Source organism: Nannospalax galili, unplaced genomic scaffold (genome assembly GCF_000622305.1).
Source record: "Nannospalax galili isolate Female #2095 unplaced genomic scaffold, S.galili_v1.0 scaffold1129, whole genome shotgun sequence".
Taxonomy (NCBI): domain Eukaryota; kingdom Metazoa; phylum Chordata; class Mammalia; order Rodentia; family Spalacidae; genus Nannospalax; species Nannospalax galili.
Genome location: NW_008359461.1, coordinates 636,123 through 654,938, shown reverse-complemented (window position 1 = coordinate 654,938; position 18,816 = coordinate 636,123). Strand labels below are relative to the sequence as shown.

The following is an 18,816-nucleotide window of genomic DNA, read 5'->3' as shown; positions in this document are numbered from 1 at the left end:
ATACCAGTTTCCATTCCCACCAGCAGTGGATAAGTGTTCCTCTTTCCCCACATCTTCATCAGCATTTGTTTTTTTCTTGATGATAGCCATTCTGACTGGGGTGAGGTAGAAGATGAAAGTAGAAAAACTTGGGGCTAGAGAGATGGCTCAGCAGTTAGGAGCTCTGGCTTCTCTTGCAGAGGACCCAGGTTTGATTTCCAGCACACACATGGCAGCTAACAACTGTCCATAACTCCAGTTCCAGGGGAATCTGAAGCCCTCTTCTGACCACCACAGTCATTGCATGGCATGGGTGCACTTACATACATGCAGGCAATACACTCATACACATAAAATAAAAGTAAATAAAATGTTTTTAAAAAAGAAGAAAAATTTCACTATTACCATAGATTCCTTTGGGTATTCAGTGTGCTTTCAGACTCCTCTTTTTAAAAATATTATACCTTTTATTACATTTTCAAGAAATTTATACATGTATACAGTGTCAGACTCCTTTTAAAAATGAAGTTACTTCTCCAGAGATTAAGATTGTAACACGTTGGAATGAAAATACTTTTATGCTCTTTCCTCTTTGACAACTATGAATAGAGCAACATGGAATCCATTTTGTACTGACACAAGTGGGCGAATGAATGATCCTAATTTAATGTCATATGATTCAATGAGTCAAGGAGTGTGTGTGGTGGGGCAAAACGTAAGACCTTGATTCTTAACTGAAGCCCTGACTGGAAGACAGAAAGGAAAGCTGAGGATGTCCTGAGGTAGATACAAGCGTGGGTCAGGGGGAGGTGACAAAAATTCAGTCGTTCTGAAGAGCCATAAATATTTAGAGTTCAAACCACTGCGTCCTGTCATTTTGACTGATCAGTATTAGTTCTTGCATACTGTGTTTCATGTGTGCAAGTGCATATACGTGTAAGTGTATGTGCATGCATGTGAGCATGTGTGTGGAGGCCAGAGGTAAGCTCAGGTTTCATTCCCCATGTGCCATCCACCTTGCTTTTTGATATATGGTCTCTCACCTGGCCAGGACAAGCTGGCTGACCAGTGAGCCCCAGGGATGTACCTAACTAGTCCCTCCCCAGAACTGAGATTGCAAACAACCACCACCATACCCAGATTTTGTTTTTTTTAATGTATAAATGAATATATTGCCTGCATGTGTGTAAGTAAAACCATGTTGTGCAATGCCTGCGAAGGTCAGAAGACAGCATCAAATCCCTTGGAACTGGAATTATAGATGGTTGTTAGCTGCCATGTGGGTGCTGAGACTCGAACCCAGGTCCTCTGCAAGAGCAGCCAGTGCTCTTAATGACTGAGCCATCTCTCCAGTCTCCCATACCCAGCTTTATTTATCAGGTACTAGAGCGCAAGCTCAGGTCCTCATGCTTTTGCAGCAAACACTTTATAGACTGAACTGTATCTCCAGCCCTATTTCTTGCATATATGTTTTTGTAATTGAGGTAAAATATACATAACATGAAATTTATCATCCTGAGTATTTTTAAGTGTTCACACCACCATACAACTATTAGTACATTTTAAACATAATGTGTACAGTGGTTCCATGTTGGCATTTCCTAAGCCTTGTGGTCTCTAAGGCTAATGGTTTTAGCCTTGAGGAAAGTGGACTCGACAGAAGGCATTGCTGACTAATGGGTGGGATTCCTAGGGAAGATGAATTTGGCTCAACATGAGAAAGAACTTCCTATGTTTAGATCTGACCCATCGGAACAGGAGGTCTGAGAGCTCCCTTTGAAGGTGGAGAGGGGTGAACAAGAGCCCTTAGGCCACCTGTTGGGTGTGCTTGGGCAGGGATTCCTGTTCTGGGTGGGAGAGGGACCTCTGGGCTTCCTTCCAGCTCTGAGGTTCTCTGGTTGAACTGACTTGGAGGCTGCTGCACACTCATATTTCAGATGAGCTTACTGGGGCTCAAGTACTCTGGATCTGGGCTTTAAAATAGTCACACTTAACACCAAGCATTGACAGACTCTATCCTTTCCTGGAACATTCTCTATTTTAGTCTAAACTGTGGAGAAACCATTAAAAGATAGACATTTGGTTTCAGGACCAGTAACCAGTTATTAGCCAAGTGATGGGAGACAAGTGATCCTCACGAGGACCAGTTTTCTACTTCAAAGAGCTCTATTCCAGTCCATTCCGTAACACAGCCAGCAACATCTCTCTAAGATGTAAATCGGAGCATGCTCCCCTCTGTCCCATTAAAGTTCTTCAGTGACTCCTCTTCATTTTCAAAATAAAGCTCAGATTTCCAAGAAGGACACCCCAGGCCCCCATGCTCATCTCTTGAGACTTGTCTCATGCATCCCCATCCTTCCAGCTTGAATCTTTAGCTGGACAGAATCACTTTTCAGTTCTCCAACTCTTTCTAGATTCTTGAAGAGTCCACTGTGCTATGGGCTCTCTCTTCAGCCTAGCCAAGGCTCTTCATGGCACTCCACCATCTGTGGCCATGAGCACAGCACCCTAGAGAGAGCATCTTTGTTGTCCTTTGGGTCTGCAAGGGGGACAAAGTTGGACCCCTAACTTGATTTACTTATCACAAGAATCAAAAGATGGGAGGATAAAGATTTGAGAGATGGCTCAATGGGTAAAGGCAACCGAGCCAAGCTGATGTCATGAGTTTCATCCTCTGAACCCACATGGTAGGAGAGAACTGACTCACAAGCTGTCTTCTGAGCTTCCCACATGTGCCTTGGCATGTATGTGCCTACACACATACACTTGTATACATGCATATACACATGTACACAAAATATGTAATTAATTTTTTAAGATTGAAGAATTGGGGGCTGGAGAGATGGCTCAGCAGTTAAGAACATTGGTTGTTTTTTCAGAAGACCCGGGTTCGAATCCCAGCACCCACATGGCAGCTAACAATTGTCCATAACTCCAGTCCCAGGGGATCCGACAGCCTCTTCTGACCTCTGCGGGCATTGCACAACACAGGTACACATACCTACATGCAGGCAATACATGCATACACATAAAATAAAAATAATGAATAAAATTTTTTTAAATGATTGAAGTATTAAAAAATAATATTGGAGCCAGGTATGATGCACATGCCTTTAATCCCAGCACTCAGGAGGCAGGGGCAAGTAGATCTCTATGAGATCCAGCCAGCCTGGTCTACATAGTGAGTTCCAGGCCACTTGGGGCTACAGGGAGACCCTGTCTCAAAACCAACAAAAAACAAAAAGAAAAAAATAATCTTGGGGGACTAGAGAGATGGCTCAGTGGTTAAGTGCACTGACTGCTCTTACAGAGGACCCAGGTTTGGTTCTCAGTACCCACATGGCAGCTAACAATGTCCTTAACTCCAATTCCAGAGGATCCAACACCCTCTTCTGGCCTTGGTAGGCATTGCACATATTGCATTTATATGCAGAATTCATATGCAAAATACTTATACACATAAAATAAAAATAGATTTTTAAAAATCTTTGGAATATAATCTTAGATTTGGAGAGCACTTTGTACATGACATAAAACACAGAGGCAACTTTATAAAGAATACTAAACATAGACAGATGATTTGAGGTTCTTTTGTTTCTTTAGTTCTGGGATTGAATTCAGGGTTTTGTGAATCTTAGGCAAGAGTTCTACCTCTGAGCTGTATCCTGAGGCCCTGTAATCACTGGACTTTTTGGAAGTCTTGTCTACTCATTACAATGTCTGGTCCATTGTTGGTACTTCTTGACTGCACTTTGTCTACAGGTAGCACTTTCCTGTTTCTTCATTTTGATTTGAATTATACATTAGGCAACATGGGTGATTTGTCGTAGGGAATCTAGATTATGAGACTTCCTTTAAAAGTGTTAAGTTTTAGCTGGCTGTGGTGGTGCATGCCTTTAATCCCAGCATGTGGGAGGCACAGACAGGCAGATCTTTGAGAGATTGAGGCTAGCCTGGTCTACATAGTGAGTTTCAGGCCAACTGTGGCTGCAGGGAGACCCATAAAAATGTTTTGTTCTAATAAACAGTTTAATTCTGAAAATTGCTTTACATTTACTTGGAATCATCTTCACAAACTTAGCTCATATAGACTCTAAGATATTCTTTTTCTTCAGTGCTGGAGTTTGAACCTAGGGCATACATACAATAAGCAGGTGCACACACTGGGTTCCATGCTTGTGCCCTATAAAGAAAAATTCTGCACCTCACTTGATATTTGACAGGTCACAGTCAAATGCAGCTACTTTGAAAATATTGTATGAAATTACCTTCAGGCTGTGTCTACACTTGGTACCATACCCAAGATCTCTCATCTGAAATCCAGAACACTTCTGGTCCCAAGTATTTGAGAGAAGGTATAATCAAACTGTATGCATATCTAAATTATTAATAAACATTTTTAACTGATAAGGCACATACCAATAAAGACTGTGCCTACAGGTTTTTTTCATTTTAATTTTTGTTTGTTTTGTTGTTTTGTTTTGTGGGTTTTCTTTTTTCTTTTTCTTTTCAGTTTCTTGAGACAGGGTAATCCTGTACCCCCAGCTGGCCTGGAACTTGCTATTAGACCAGAAGGTTACCATACCTAGACTACTGATTTTTTTCCTCAAGGCTAAAACCATTAGCCTTAGAGACCACAAGGCTTAGGAAATGCTAACATGGAACCACTGTACACATTATGTTTAAAATGTACTAATAGTACCACTCCCAGCCAAGACTACTGATTTTTTAAAATGCTTACTTGTATGTGAAAATATTATTTGTAAAAAGAGATTGATTGCTGGGCGTGGTGGCGCACGCCTTTAATCCCAGCACTCAGGAGGCAGAGGCAGGAGGATCTCTGTGAGTTCAAGGCCAGCCTGGTCTACATAGTGAGTTCCAGGACAGCTGGGGCTACAGAGAGACCCTGTCTCAAAAAGACAGAAAAAAAAACAAAAAAAAAAGAGATTGATTATAAGGTCTATGGGAAGAGCAACTTCCTGGCCAGGGCATGAACTAGGAAGGAGACTCACCTTACTTGGGGTTCTCTTCTGCTCTCTGTGGCTTGTTCCCTGGACAGCTGGAAAGTCCTACTTCTGAATCCAGCAAGCAGATGTCACATAACTGCCTCAGGTTAGAGTGCAGACTAGCCCAGACCCAGACCGACCAAATGAGAACAGGCATTTAACAAGATCCCGGATGATTGTGTGTGCACTTTAAATCTGAAAACCAGTTCTAGATGTCACCACACAGCTTATCACTCTATTGCATTTTCCCCTTCGGTGATGTGAGCTGCATAGACACATTGTCTTTTGTCATTCCATCCCCTAAACCTCCCCTGTAACTGGTAGAGAAGGTACTCAATAAATGCTTAAAGAATGAGTAAAACTGGGATAATGGCACATCTAATCCACTGTTTGCTTTAGGGAAAAGGCTTCACCCAAGGCTGGCTGCCTGTGTTTCATTCCTGGTTTTGCTTTAAGCATCATTCTCATTAATGATGGGAAATGCTCAGTCTTACAAGCCTTGTTGCCACCTCAACCACATAGGTAACATGGACCTTTCTTCTCCTGACAAAGCTCTTAACTTGGTTTAAGAATTATTATTATTTTTTAATTTTATGTGTATAGCCAGGCGTGGTGGCACACACCTTTAATCCCAGCACTCAGGAGGCAGAGGCAGGTGGATCTCTGTGAGTTCAAGGCCAGCTGGAGCTACAGGGAGACCCTGTCTCAAAAAGACCAAAAAAAAAAAATTATGTGTATGAGTATGTTGTCTGCATGTATGCAAGTGCACTCACTCATGTTGTGCAGTGCCCAAGGAGGTCAGAAGAGGGCATTGGATCCCCTGGAACTGGAGTTATGGGTGGTTGTTAGCTGGCATGTGGGTGCTAGGAATTGAATCTGGGTCCTCTGCAAGAGCAGTCGGTGCTCTTAAGAATGATTTTTAAGAAGTCAGAAATCAGAAAGCTGTTTATTTGATGGCTTCTGTGGGTTTGGATGTTGGAAACATCCCAGGTAATACTTAAAAATGGAGCCAAGGAGAATGGAATTAGAGTGGGCACAGTCCTGTCTCCTTGAAGAGAGAAGAGGGGGCAGCTAAAGGAAGCAGATCTGACCTTTACCAGGGTTAGTGTGAGACAGAGAGCAAGCAGAAGAATAGCAGGTGTGGATGACGGAAGGAGGCTGGAGAGATGGTTCAGCAGTTAAGAGCGCTTGCTGCTCCTCCAGAGGACTTGGGTTCGGGTCTCAGCACTCGTGTCAGGAGGCTCACAACTGCCTGGAATTCCAACTCCAGGGGGGTCTGATGCCTCTGGCTGCCACAGGCACCTGCACTCATATGCACATACCCACACACAGGCACTCACACACATATACATAGTTAGAAATAATAAATCTTCAAAAGGGGGTGGAAGGCAGAGAACAGACAGAGGTACAGGGGAAGAAAGGAGATTCCAAGGCCAGCCTGGTTTACTTGCTGTGACTCTGCCTCAGATAACAAGACAACAAACAAATAGTCCTACCAATCCTTCAAGGCTCTTCTAAAATGTCCTTTTTCCTCAAAGACTTCTAGTTCCTCCACTGGATACCCAATTCTCTCTGTATGTAGAGAATTCTCTTTTGCAATTGTTTTCCCTTTACGTCAACTTCCTTGCATGCTTGGCTTCTCTTAACTGCAAATGTCATAAACCTTTCTGTCTCTACCAATTCCTGGAGCAGAGCCCCAAAATGCAGGTCAACACACAAAAAAATTATTGGACACAATAAGTGAAAAACAGTTAGCTCTTGCATCAACAGCGACTGATTTGTGTCTTACTGGAATGGCTTCCTCCTTTTTTTTCCGTTTTCTTTTTGTTTTTTGAGACAGGGTCTCACTATGTAACCCTGGCTAGCCTAGAACTTGCTATGTAGACCAGGCTGGCCTGAAACCTATAGAGATCTGCCTTTCTGCCTCCCAAGTGCTGGGATTAAGGCTTCCTTCTCTAAAAAAATTACTTCTCATGCTATTTTAGAACTTCTTTAGGGGCTGGAGAGATGGCTCAGTGGTAGTCCTGGCTGCATTTGCAGAGAACCTGGGTTCGATTCCCAGTACTCACATGGCAGCTAACAACTGTCCATAATTTCAGTTCCAGAGGATCCAGTGCCTTCTTCTAACCTCCTCAGGCATTGCATGACACGGGTGCACTAATATACATGCAGGCAAAATACTCATATACACAAAATAAAAATAATAAAATTAAAAAAAAATTTCTTTGAAGATAATCTGTCAGGCAATCCACCTTGCTTTTATATCTGCAAAACTTCACTGAACCAAATCCTGGTCCCATGGACTGTTCATTCTCCATCTCCCTTTGTCAATAGCTCATCTTCAAACATGCCTTTATCTATCTATCTTCTAGATATTTGCCTGAGACAGGGTCCCATATAGGCCTGTCTAACTGTCTATGTAGCTGAGGATGATCTTAAATTCCTGATCCTCTTGCCTCTACCTCCTGAATTCTGGAATTACATGTATGTGCAACCACACCTAGTTTTATGCAGTGCTGGGACTATTCCCAGGACTTCATGTATGCTAAACAAGCATTCTACAACTGAGCCACTTGCCCAGCCTTCCAACATGCCTTTAACCTGGAATAGAAATAGAACCCTCATCCAGGGTTCAACCCTTTGCTAGTGCTTTAGGAGGTTGATAAGTCTTCTGAGACATGAATTTTAAGAATTACCTGGTATTTAAGAATGAGTCACTTGTGGATAAGACTGCACAGCTGATCACCCACTACATCCCAATGAAGCTTTGATGTTTAGCACCTACTTTTAAATCTTGCTAATATAGGAAGTAAAAGCCTAATGTCTAATAGAGGTAACTGGCCTTATATGAGCTTGTTTGGCCCAATATTGGCTTGTTGCATTGCTGGAAAAATATCTTGGTTATCAACATTTGGGGGAATCTGTTTTTATAAATTAAACTTCATGCTTTACCTCAGGGTTCACTCTGGGTTGTACGCTCAATGGGTTTGACACATATCTAATATCATCTATCCACCACTGGGGTGTTACACAGATTAGTTTCATTGTCCTAGGATCCCCTGTGCTCTGCTGATTCACCTCTTCCCTCAAGACCCCTGGCAACCACTGGTCCCTTTATTGTCTCCATAATTTCGCTTTTTCCAGCAAGTTACATAGCTGGAGTCATACATTATATAAGCTTCTTAGATTGGCTTCTTTCCTTTAACAATACGCATTTAAATTTCTCTGTCATTTTGTGGCTGATCACTCATTTCTTTTTAATGTTGGTAATATTCCATTGGTTAGATTCCCCACAGTTTATCATTGACCTATTGAAGGACATCATGGCTGCTTCTAGTTTGGGGTAGTTAAATTGCTTTGATTTATTTTTTACGTATGAGTGTTATGCCTGCATGTATGTAAGTGTACCTGTGTCATTGTGCAGTGCCCACGGGGAACAGAAGAGGGCATTAGATCCCCTGGAACTGGAGTTACAATTGTTAGCTGCCAGGTGGATTCTGGGATTCAATCCCAGGTCTTCTGCAAGAACAGCCAGTGCTCTTAATCACTGAGGCATCTCTCCATCCCCTCACCTGCTTTGTGTTTTACATTTATACTATTGTATTTTACTTTTAATTCTATGACTTATATTAATGTTTGTGAAAAACATAAGACTTGTCTAGAGTTGGCATTCTTCACCTGAGCATGTCTGGTTTTCCAGTGCCGTTTATTAAATAAGATGTCCTTTCTCTGTTGAATTGTGTTTGCTCCTTTTCAAAGATCAGTTGACTACACCTGTTTGGGTCTAGTTATATATCTATTGTTTTCTGTTGATCTGTTTGTGTGCTCTTTCACAAATACCACACTGCCTTTATTATTGTAGTTCTGTAAGTCTTAATGTTGAGTAGTTTTAGTTCCTCAACTTTGTTCTTCTATATTATACTATATTTTCTTTCTTTTTTTTTTTTTTTTTTTTTGGCTTTTTGAGACAGGGTCTCCCTGTAGCCCCAGCTGTCCTGGAACTCACTGTGTAGACCAGGCTGGCCTTGAACTCACAGAGATCTGCCTGCCTCTGCCTCCCCAGTGCTGGGATTAAAGGCGTGCACCACCACGCCCGGCTATACTATATTTTTATATACGCTTTAAGATCAGTTTAAAATAACTGCCTAGGTTTTGACGGGGATTGTACTGAATCTGCTAATCATGCTGGAAAGAATTAACATTTTAATAATATTAAGTCTTCCTATCCCTGAACGTTCAATGTCTTTTATTTGATTTCTTTCGCCAGAGTTTTTTTTTTCATATAGACCTTGTACAGATTTTGTTAGTTTTATATCTATTTCCTTTTGTTCACTGATGATATATAAGAAAGTAATTGACTTCTATGTGTGTGTGTGGCAGGGGGTACATGTACCTATACATGCACATGCAGAGGCCAGAGAAGGATGTCAGGGATCCTGCTGTATCATTCTCCTTATTTCTTCAGGCTCTTTCGCCGAACCTGGAGCTCAAAGTTTTTTTGTCTAGACTGGCTGGCTGGCAAGCCCCAGTGATCTTCCTGTCTCCACACTCCCTCCCCCAGCACTGAAATTACAGATGCATTTAGCCACACCCAGCTTTAACATGGTGTTAAGATGATCCAAACGCAAGTCCTCATACTTGTGCACAAGCACTCTTACCCACTGCACAGCTTCCCTATTCCCTATAGATATTTCTTCTATATAGAAAACTTACTCTAATTATTACTTCCAGGAGGTTTTATTGTCAGTTTAAGGAATTTTTCTTTCTTTTACATATATATATATAACATTTTATTTATTTATTATTTTTATTTTATGTGTATGAATGTATTGCCTGCATGTAGGTAAGTGCACCCGTGTCATGCAATGCCCTCAGAGGAGAGAAGAGGTTGTTGGATCTCTTGGAACTGGAATTATGGACAGTTGTTAGCTGCCATGTGGGTGCTGGGATTTGAACACAGGTCTTCTGCAAGTTCAGCCAGTGTTCTTAACTGCTGAGCTATCTCTCCAGCCCCCAATTTTTAGGAATTTTTCTGCATAGACAAGCAAGTGTGCACTGTACAGTCTTATTTTCCTTTGCAATCTGCACAGTGTACAGTCTTAGTTTTCTATATTAATCTGTATACACTGTATTTCTTTTTCTTGTCTTCTTGCATTGGCTAGAATCTCCAAGAAAAAAATCTGGATAATTCATATTAATTTTTTTATTTCTATGTGTGTGGGGTGACTATGGAGAAAAAAAAAGAAGAAGAAGGAATATAAACTTATTTCTAGATTTTCCTGAAAAACAAATCCCAGAACTGGGCATTCCACTCATCCTGGAAGACTTTGACTGGCGCTGAGCAGCAGGTTTGTCCTTTTTTAAATGGAATATCAGCTTCTATTTTACCTCAGCCTCTGTTGTTTTTTTGTGATAATCACATTATCTCTTTGTGAAAAATAACATTGAGGTTAAAAATTCTGTTTAAATTTAAAACACATCAAATTGACAGGTCAGATGATAGAAAGAAAAAAAAAAAAAAGCCAGTAGTTTTCAATCTCGATGTACAGAAGAATCACTAGAGAACTTTGAAAGCCTATCAAAGCCTGGGCCCTACCGCAGGTCAGTTGAATCAGACTTTCCAGGCTGGGGCCCTCAGGTGATTTGATTGCAAAACTTCTATTTAGAACCACTTGCCTAAGGGTATGATGCTCTAGCTGGTGCCTCTTCAGGAGTGACCTTAGAACCCAGTTATGTTATCTGAGCAAAGACCCCACATTCATTTCCATCAAGGAGGCTGTTGATAAACACTTTCTTTATGACATCACAGCTAGCTGATACATTAGAAGAGAGGTGAACTTCCTTTCAATAAACAATGTTCTCTCTTTCAAGAGGAGGAGGCAGAACTGAAATCCACCAAGATAACTGAAGTGATTAACTCCAGCTACAGATGAAAAAATCTCTTTTGTATGCCCATTAAATAAAAGCATGTGTTGCTTTTTAAAAGAAACAGTGTGTACTAAATCTTCCCCTCCTTGAAATCATCTATAAATTTCGAATTTGTAGTTGCTGACACAGTTTTTAATTGCTGAGAGAACAGCCACCTCCTTCAACGTTTTCTTCTAATACCCTTTTTTATTCTTTTTTTTTCTTTCTACAAGTTGGTAGAACAGGAGGAAAGAGTACTTGGTATGTTTAAAATTTAAAGTGAACATGAGAAATCTTATTAAATCAAGATTCCAAAATAATCTCACCTGGAAGGCTAAGCAGATCTCGCCAAGCAAGTTCGAAGCCAGCCTGATCTATTTATTGCATTCCAGGCCATCCAGGGCCACATAATGAGACCTTGTCTCAAGAAGAAGGAAAAAAAGGAATCCCAAATATACTTTTCCCTTGGCTCATTCAACAGTTGACTGAGGGAGAAAACAGGGAGGATTTAATAAAGAGTAGTTCCCTCCTAATGGATTGTCCAATATTTGACATACCCATGATGAACCAAATCAAGTCATTAGAAGAGGGTAATTTGGGGAATAAACAGCCAGGAACCAACACCCAATGTCTTAATCAAAACCCAAGCCATCTGTAGCGTTTTGGTCTCAAGGTGAATTAGGAACGGAGAGCATCAACCTACTTCAGCGCCTAAGCTGGTTTTCTTCTGGGATCAGGAAATGGGCTTTACTGGTCAGGGGTTGGGATTGCTGGATGAATGGCCCGGTTCACTGCACCAGAGTCCACAGGTGGGGGACCATGGAGTTCATAGTTCGACAGCCCTGAGAAAGTGAAGAGGGCTAATATCTGAGGTTTAATAAGAAGAAACGGAGAGGGATGAGGAAGAATGAGCGGAAGGGAATGGGTGTGTATAGAAACGTCCCTACTTCTCAGATCCCATTTGTGATTCATCTATTCTTCGTGTGATGGGCTCACCTCTGAGCTAGGAGAAGCTTCATAGACTGTTGGCTCTTGAGCTTAGGATGGACTAGCAGTCTGTCATCACATGCTGGTCACTGGTGACCCCAGGGAAGAAATGATTGTTGTATTATTGACTGATTAGCTGGACTCACCATTGCTCAGGAAAAAAATAATTCAAGATGTTGTCATGACAGAAGGCAGGTGGGTTTTTACATTATCAGCACTATAGCTTCTGTCAGACTTGTTTGCTAAGTATCTGGGACACTGACACGTAAGTTTAGTTAGAGTAGAAGAAGTCATTGGGCTTGGAGAGATACATTAAGAGGGGAGCCATAATGCACTTACGTTTGCAGAAAGATGAAAGAAGCGAGGAGGAACAGGCAGACCAGCAGCTATGATCCCCAATACAAGGTCTAGAGTGCTGGGTTTGCCTTTTATCTATGTGAAGCTTTTCCAGAACTTGACTTTAGGATTCTGACTATAAAATAATGAAAATCATATCCATTTATACCCATGCATCTAGTCGATACCAGACACACAGCAGCTGTTTGAGGTCAGTCTCCTTTCAAGACCTGCCACTCCTCCCTCTATCCTCTAACCTTCTCTTTGGCTTCTTAGGTTTTGCCAAGGTGGGGTGCTAGGTGAGGATGAAAAGTGAGAATAGTTTCTGTAGCTCCTTGTCTATAGCCATTGGGGCAGCACCATTTTGGAGGGACTTAAGAATGTCTCACTTATTGCCTTGGTACCCCTCAGAATATCACCTTTCTTGAAGGTGCTCACATGCCAAAGGAATAGTAGTGGATGCCCCTTAGCTAAAGAACTGAGTCAACAACTAAAGCAGATCTGATTCTGAACTCTTTGCTGTTTCCACCAAAATGGTTACATCTCATGAACAACAAGTTGACCATGTCTAATTTCTCGGGGAAATGATCCTGCATCCAGTCTTAGCTGGCGTGATTTTAAATGCTACCAGAAAATGGCAGTTTGGTGTGGTGGAAAGTGCACTGCACTGAGTCAGAGCAGTGTGGACTGAGAGCTCTCTCTCCCTAAGAAGAAGCCTTGGGAGTATTAGCTCATTTCTCTTGGCCTTGGTAACATCTCTGTTACAACTGTCCCTGAAGGAGAAAGTAGAGAGTCAATGGAGGACAGGCTGCACTGAGTATCTCAGGGATGTCCCACCCCTCCCTCTCCATGGCCATTAAACCGGAGGAATTCCATGTGCTGCTTCGATCCCTGCTCTTACCTTGGTATGCTAGTCCAGTCATGCTCAGCTGTGTCTCCTGGCCATGTGCTTCAGGGGACGGCCTTGCCCTTGTAGACCCAAACTTCATCAGTTTCTCTGTTCTCTTGGGAGTCTATGGCACAGTTCTGACTGACAAGATGTGAGGGAAACTGGAGAGAGGTGCTCCTGGGAAGAAGCTTTGCGAGGGAAGAGCCTTCTGTTTTCTCTGTGTTAAATATTATTGCCTGTATTGATACCTAGAATGCCAGAAGCCTTGAGGAGAGCCATCCTATTTGGACATCACTGGAAGGATGGGAAGGGATGGAAAAACCTGGGAGCTATTCTTAGCACTGGCCCCTGATTCAAATAACCCTCTCCACCTATCTCATTTGACATCTTGTTTTATAAGTATTCTTATATTTTCATAGTATTTTGAGATTCCTGTGGCTTTAACTCCTTTCTGCTAGATCTTTAGTGACTTGCAAACAGAGTGGAGACAGATTGAGTGCTTGTATTCATTTCTAATACCCAAGGACATTGTCTAAAGAAAATAATGCTGGAACTGGAGCAATGGCTCAGGGGTTAAGAGCACTGACTACTCTTGTAAAGGACTCAGCTTCGATTCCCAGTACCCACATGGTGGCTGACAACCATCCTTAACTCCAGTTCCAGGGCAATTCGATGCCTTCTTCTGACCTCCATGGCTATTGTGTGACACGGGTGCACTTACATACATTCAGGCAATATACTTATACACATAAAATAAAAATATTAAATAAAATATTTTTAAAAAGAAAATAATTCTGACCTGGTCATTCTATACTCTCTTATTCTCTTGGTTTTGGACACACTGCTATGTAGTTCCTGGAAATGGTCACCCAGCCACAGTCATATATCATGTAAAAAGAGCTCTAGACATTCCAGACTCACTCTTCTGAATCTTCTGCCTTGACCCTTTCCGATGCTCACTTCTCCCAGGCTTCAACCAAACTCTCCATCTTTTCCTCGAGATCAGCCTTGAGTATGGTCTTTGGTCTTTACTGGCACAGTTTAGACTTGGGTTAAGAGGTTTCAGCTCTATTTCCTTTAGAGAAGACAGACACTTCATGGCTGAGGAAAGCTGCTCACTTCATGACAACAGGGAGCAGAGAGAGAGAGAGGGTTGGGCAAGATACGCCTTCAAAGGCTCATTCCCCTCCCAGTCATCTACCTCCCAAAGTTTCTACCACTTCCCAAAATAGCGACACCAGCTGGGGTGTAAGCTTTCAGCAAGAGTCTGTGGGGGGACATTTCACATTTGAACAATGACACTCTCCCATTTGTAGCTCAAAACTGTTTCTGCTACTGAAATTTGGGTCATCTCAGGATCTTTGTTCTCATGTTTTTTTGTTTAAGTTTCTCTTCAGGGCTCAACCACCAGCCTGCCTGTCTACCCAGACCTGAGGTTTTGGCCCATTGCATAGACTCTGGTTTCTCTGTTTACAGTGGCTCAAAGTTCCCTCCCTTTAAGTCCTGAGTTGTCACCATTCTCTTCCCAAGGAGGATTGCTTTTCTGTAATGTGGCTTTTATGGAAAAAGCCAGCTGCAGCTGTTACCTGGGAAGAGTTTCCAATTCTCTGCAGTTGTCTCCACCCCTTCTCTGACATACAGGAATTTAGCTCCTACTCTGGAAGTTTTCATTGGAAAGAGAAGCAGACTGGGTCCGACTCTGTTGCTGACTGCCTTCTCATCACCAGGTTTCACAGATGGGTTTCTTTCTGCTCAGTTTTCAGGCCCACACTATGAAGACTACATTAGGAGAGGTATTCAAAAATGCATTGAAAGTCCCCTTCCCCTTGTTTTAGAGGACGTGCCTGCCTACCTTAAAAGTCCCTTCCAGCAGCTAAATTCCATGCTTCCAAATAAGACAGTAAAATATTCAACTCAGTGGATTGTTAACAGATTCTTGGACTGGAGCACAAGTCGCCCCAGTGTGCCTGACTGGATAACAATGTGAAGGACATGGGGAAACGTGCGATGCGTTGTCTTTCCCTTTTAAAAACTCACTTTATAAAACTCCTTAATTGAATCAGGCTTGAACTTCCTGTGGCATGAAACCAAATACAATTACACCAATGCTAAAAATGTAAATGCATCCCAGATACCACGGACTGATGTATGATTGGGAACATTGAAGCCTAAAGACATGTGAGCACGCGCTGAGGGGAAAGGGGAACCTGACAGTCTGGCATCTGAGATATAAATATTTATGGGACTTTTCGAAACTCTGCTTTCTTAGGATCTCAAAACTTGCTTGACTTGGAATCCTGAACTGTGAGCCCTAGGAAGACCTCTGTGAGGTCATTGGTTCATTCTCCAGACAGTGGAAAGGAAACTGGGGAGGGGTAAAGAGACACAATTTCGGGGTTCCTAAAGTGTAAATAGAGCTGTGGCCAGGTCCCGTCCAGCACACCCTCATTAAGTTTTGATTCTGCCAATCACTGTCCTGCACACTGAGGTGTCCAGAACAAACACTCACTGCTGTCCAGCAAGGTAGCGCCAAGTGCCAGGAGGGCCAGATCAGCCCTTCACCTGCTTTGTTCCTTATTCTTATTCTGCATGGATCCCTTGATAAATAGAAAACTGGGTTTTAGCAGTGCATGCTTAGGAGACTGAGCGTGTCAAGGAGTCCCCCTCTCTCCTTTGCCTGGAGCCCCCTTTTCCAAACACAGTCCTACACAGAGTCACAAAAGCCGGTTGGCTCTGCCTCTTTCTGATTCTTTCCCAGCCTCACAGTCCATGGCAGAGGATCACTTCTTATTCATTCATAACTCATCCACGGATGGCCACGGCCTGGTAACATTGCTGCTCACCATGTCTCCCTGTTCGGTGGCACATTTGGGGGCTATCCTTTGAAGTACGCATCAATGAAAGTTCTCTTCCTCTTAAAAAGGAGCGGAGTCAGCCCACTGTGGTGGAAAACCACACAGGCTGTGCTGCTTCCTGAGTGAAGGCTTTGAGTCTGATGTTGGAGCCTGGTATCTCTCTTCCTGGTGCTGTTGCCAGGCAGACTTGTTACTGACATAAATTTCCTCCCTGATAAGTTGAACTCCTCTCCCTCCCAACTTCATTATGCCTGTAGCCCGAGCTCTGCTGTATAGGAAGCCATGCCAGACGCTCTGATTCACGCGCCTAAAATATCAGCTGGCCTGGGTATGCGAATAATGCGATAAATCTGGAAAACGTAAATCAGATCGTCAGATGTTCTGACTGAGCATGCACACCGGCTACAGCAGAGCAGAGAAATGCCCTCCAAACTCTTGGGGCCACAGCCAGGAGAAGGTTAAAGGATACAGCTTCTAGATGGACAGGTGAGTGAGGAGGGCAAAAGAGGTCTTAAAATCATTCTAGACACCAGGTACAAGACTGGAGTGGGGCTTGGCCTAAGTCTGTAGGGCAGGACTGTGAAAGGAGACCCCAGTGTAAGAGAATCTTCTTATTCTTTGTGTATGCTATTGGGTACTGAACCCACAACAAGCTAAGCAAGGACTGTACCACTGGGCTATATCCCCAGACCTTTTTTCTTTTAAAAAAATTATTTTGCCACATGAGCACTTGGGAGGTAGAGGCAGGCCAATCTCTGTGAGTTCAAGGCCAGCCTGGTCTACACAGTGAGTTCCAGGATAGATGGGGCTACAGGGAGACCCTGTCTCAAAAAAATATTTTGAAGGCCAACAAAGATGGCTCAGCAGGTAAAACACTTGCCATGTAAGTCTGATGACCTGAGTTCAGTTCCTGGATCCTACAATGGAAGGAGAGAACCAACTCCCAAAAGTTGTCCTCTGACATCCACATACATGCTGTGGTGCAAGTGTGTGTGTGTGTGTGTGTGTGTGTGTGTATAACTACATCTATATATACATTAATAATTACTAAATAATTTCAAAAATCAGTTCTAGAGATTTTATTTTCAGACAGGGTCTCTCAAGGTTGTTCAGGCTCTCCTCAAACTCTGTGTAGCCCAGGCAGGCCTTGGACTTGCTATCCTCCTGCCTTAGCCTCATGAGTAGCTGAGATTACAGGTATGACCCCACCATGCCTAGATGAGAATTTTCTAACATGAATAATTTGGACCACGGTATGGTCCCTTAGTTTGGACTTCAGAGAGAACAAGTTAGCTTCGGCTTCACCAGGAACCCTGTCAGGGTGAGAAGAGCATACCAAACATGGCAGATTGGAAGCCTCCTTAAATAACTGAATATACGTGTAAGGAAACTAAACAGCAATACCTCACCCACAAGTATCTGAGTTATTCATCGTAGGGACCCCTGAGCAGACTAGAAGGGAGTAGGCCAGTAGCTCCTCCTTTTCTGGGAAAAGCCAACTGAGAGGCCCTCCGCTATAAACAGATTAAGCCACTTGATGCTTCTGAGTGAAGCGCCTTGGCCACATAGCTGAGCACAGGCTAAAAGCTCCCAGGATTTCTTGGCCTGGGTCTGGGGACAGCTGGCCTCTTCACAAATGACAGTGTTACCTTGGGTTTCACATGTCAGGATGCCTAGTTCAAAAGGAGTTTTAGAAACGTGGAAGGAAGGAGGGTTCGTGCATACATCAGATTGCTAACCTTCAGCCATTGCATTGCTAGGGCTAGCTTGTGCTACATTACTGTGAGCTTATTGTACACTCAGATCAGACACTTTGGGGTGTTGAAATCTGGGGAGAAGACCTAGGAGTGGGCAGGAAACAGTGGGAAGTGCTACCTAGGAGCCCTGAATATAAGTGTGAGGAACCAAAACAGAAATCATGTCCCACACAGAAATGCCAACAAGCTACAGCCAGAACAGACCTGTGAGCAGACGAAAAGGCAGTAGGACCAATGGCTCGACCTGCCCTCAAGGTGTCAGACGTGGGATGTCAGTGCATCTGTCTCCAGGCATCAGAGTGGCACCATCACTGTGCAAAGAGGTGAGAGATTGAGAAATTATTTAGCTTCTCCATTTCGCTACACTGAGCTATCAGCAAAAACAAAAGACAGGTAACTCTCTCTTTTTCTTTCCAGGAAAAGCAGGCAAGGAGTTGTGTTTCCAAACCCGGGTGCCCCTGACCCAGGCAGGGAATTTCCAACTCTAAATCTGGCCCACCTGGGGAGAGTAAGGAACCTTCCAAGAAGGGAAGGGTAGAGATTTCATGTCAGGGCCTGACCCACTGAAAGTGGCGGGTTCTTGGGAACTTGGAACACAAGAGGGGATGGGTGTAGGATTTTCCACCTGGCCCATTCCCTACACTTGATGTCCCAGCCATGGTCAGATGAGGGATGGCTATGAATGCTCATGGATCTTAGACACTGTTAGAGCTTTCCAAATCAGGCTAAAGGTTCTTCTAGGGAGCCTGGAGATGTGAAGAACCTCAAGGACCTGGAGCACAAGGACCCAAGAGAAAGCAGGGAAGCAGGACACAGTGGGGGCTTCATAGTGTAGAAATGCCACAGGACAAGAGTGACTCACACTACCTGAAAATAAACTGCGGAATGAGTTGATCTTGAGCTTTTCTGGGGCCACGAAATAAATTTATATGCCTCAGACTCATTTTCATCAGCTGATCTCTCCTTTTCCTATAATGCAGAACGGCTGAGCCTACACCCACGGATTTCCAGTTCACAAGCGTGCTCTGTTCTGCTCACTATCCGGTCACAGTGATGGTTATCCAGCTGTGTGCCATTTGCACGGCAGCCTCTAGAAATAA

The 18,816-nt window shown here is 43.1% G+C and overlaps 1 long non-coding RNA gene across 1 annotated transcript; it reads left to right on the top strand.

Annotated features, from left to right (window-relative positions):
• The first annotated feature begins 16,263 nt into the window (after positions 1 to 16,263).
• LOC103725877 lies at positions 16,264 to 18,611 on the top strand. The gene is made up of 3 exons (XR_606876.3): positions 16,264 to 16,445; positions 17,891 to 18,039; positions 18,134 to 18,611. It is a non-coding gene; the product is annotated as an uncharacterized LOC103725877 (long non-coding RNA).
• The last annotated feature ends 205 nt before the right edge of the window (positions 18,612 to 18,816 follow it).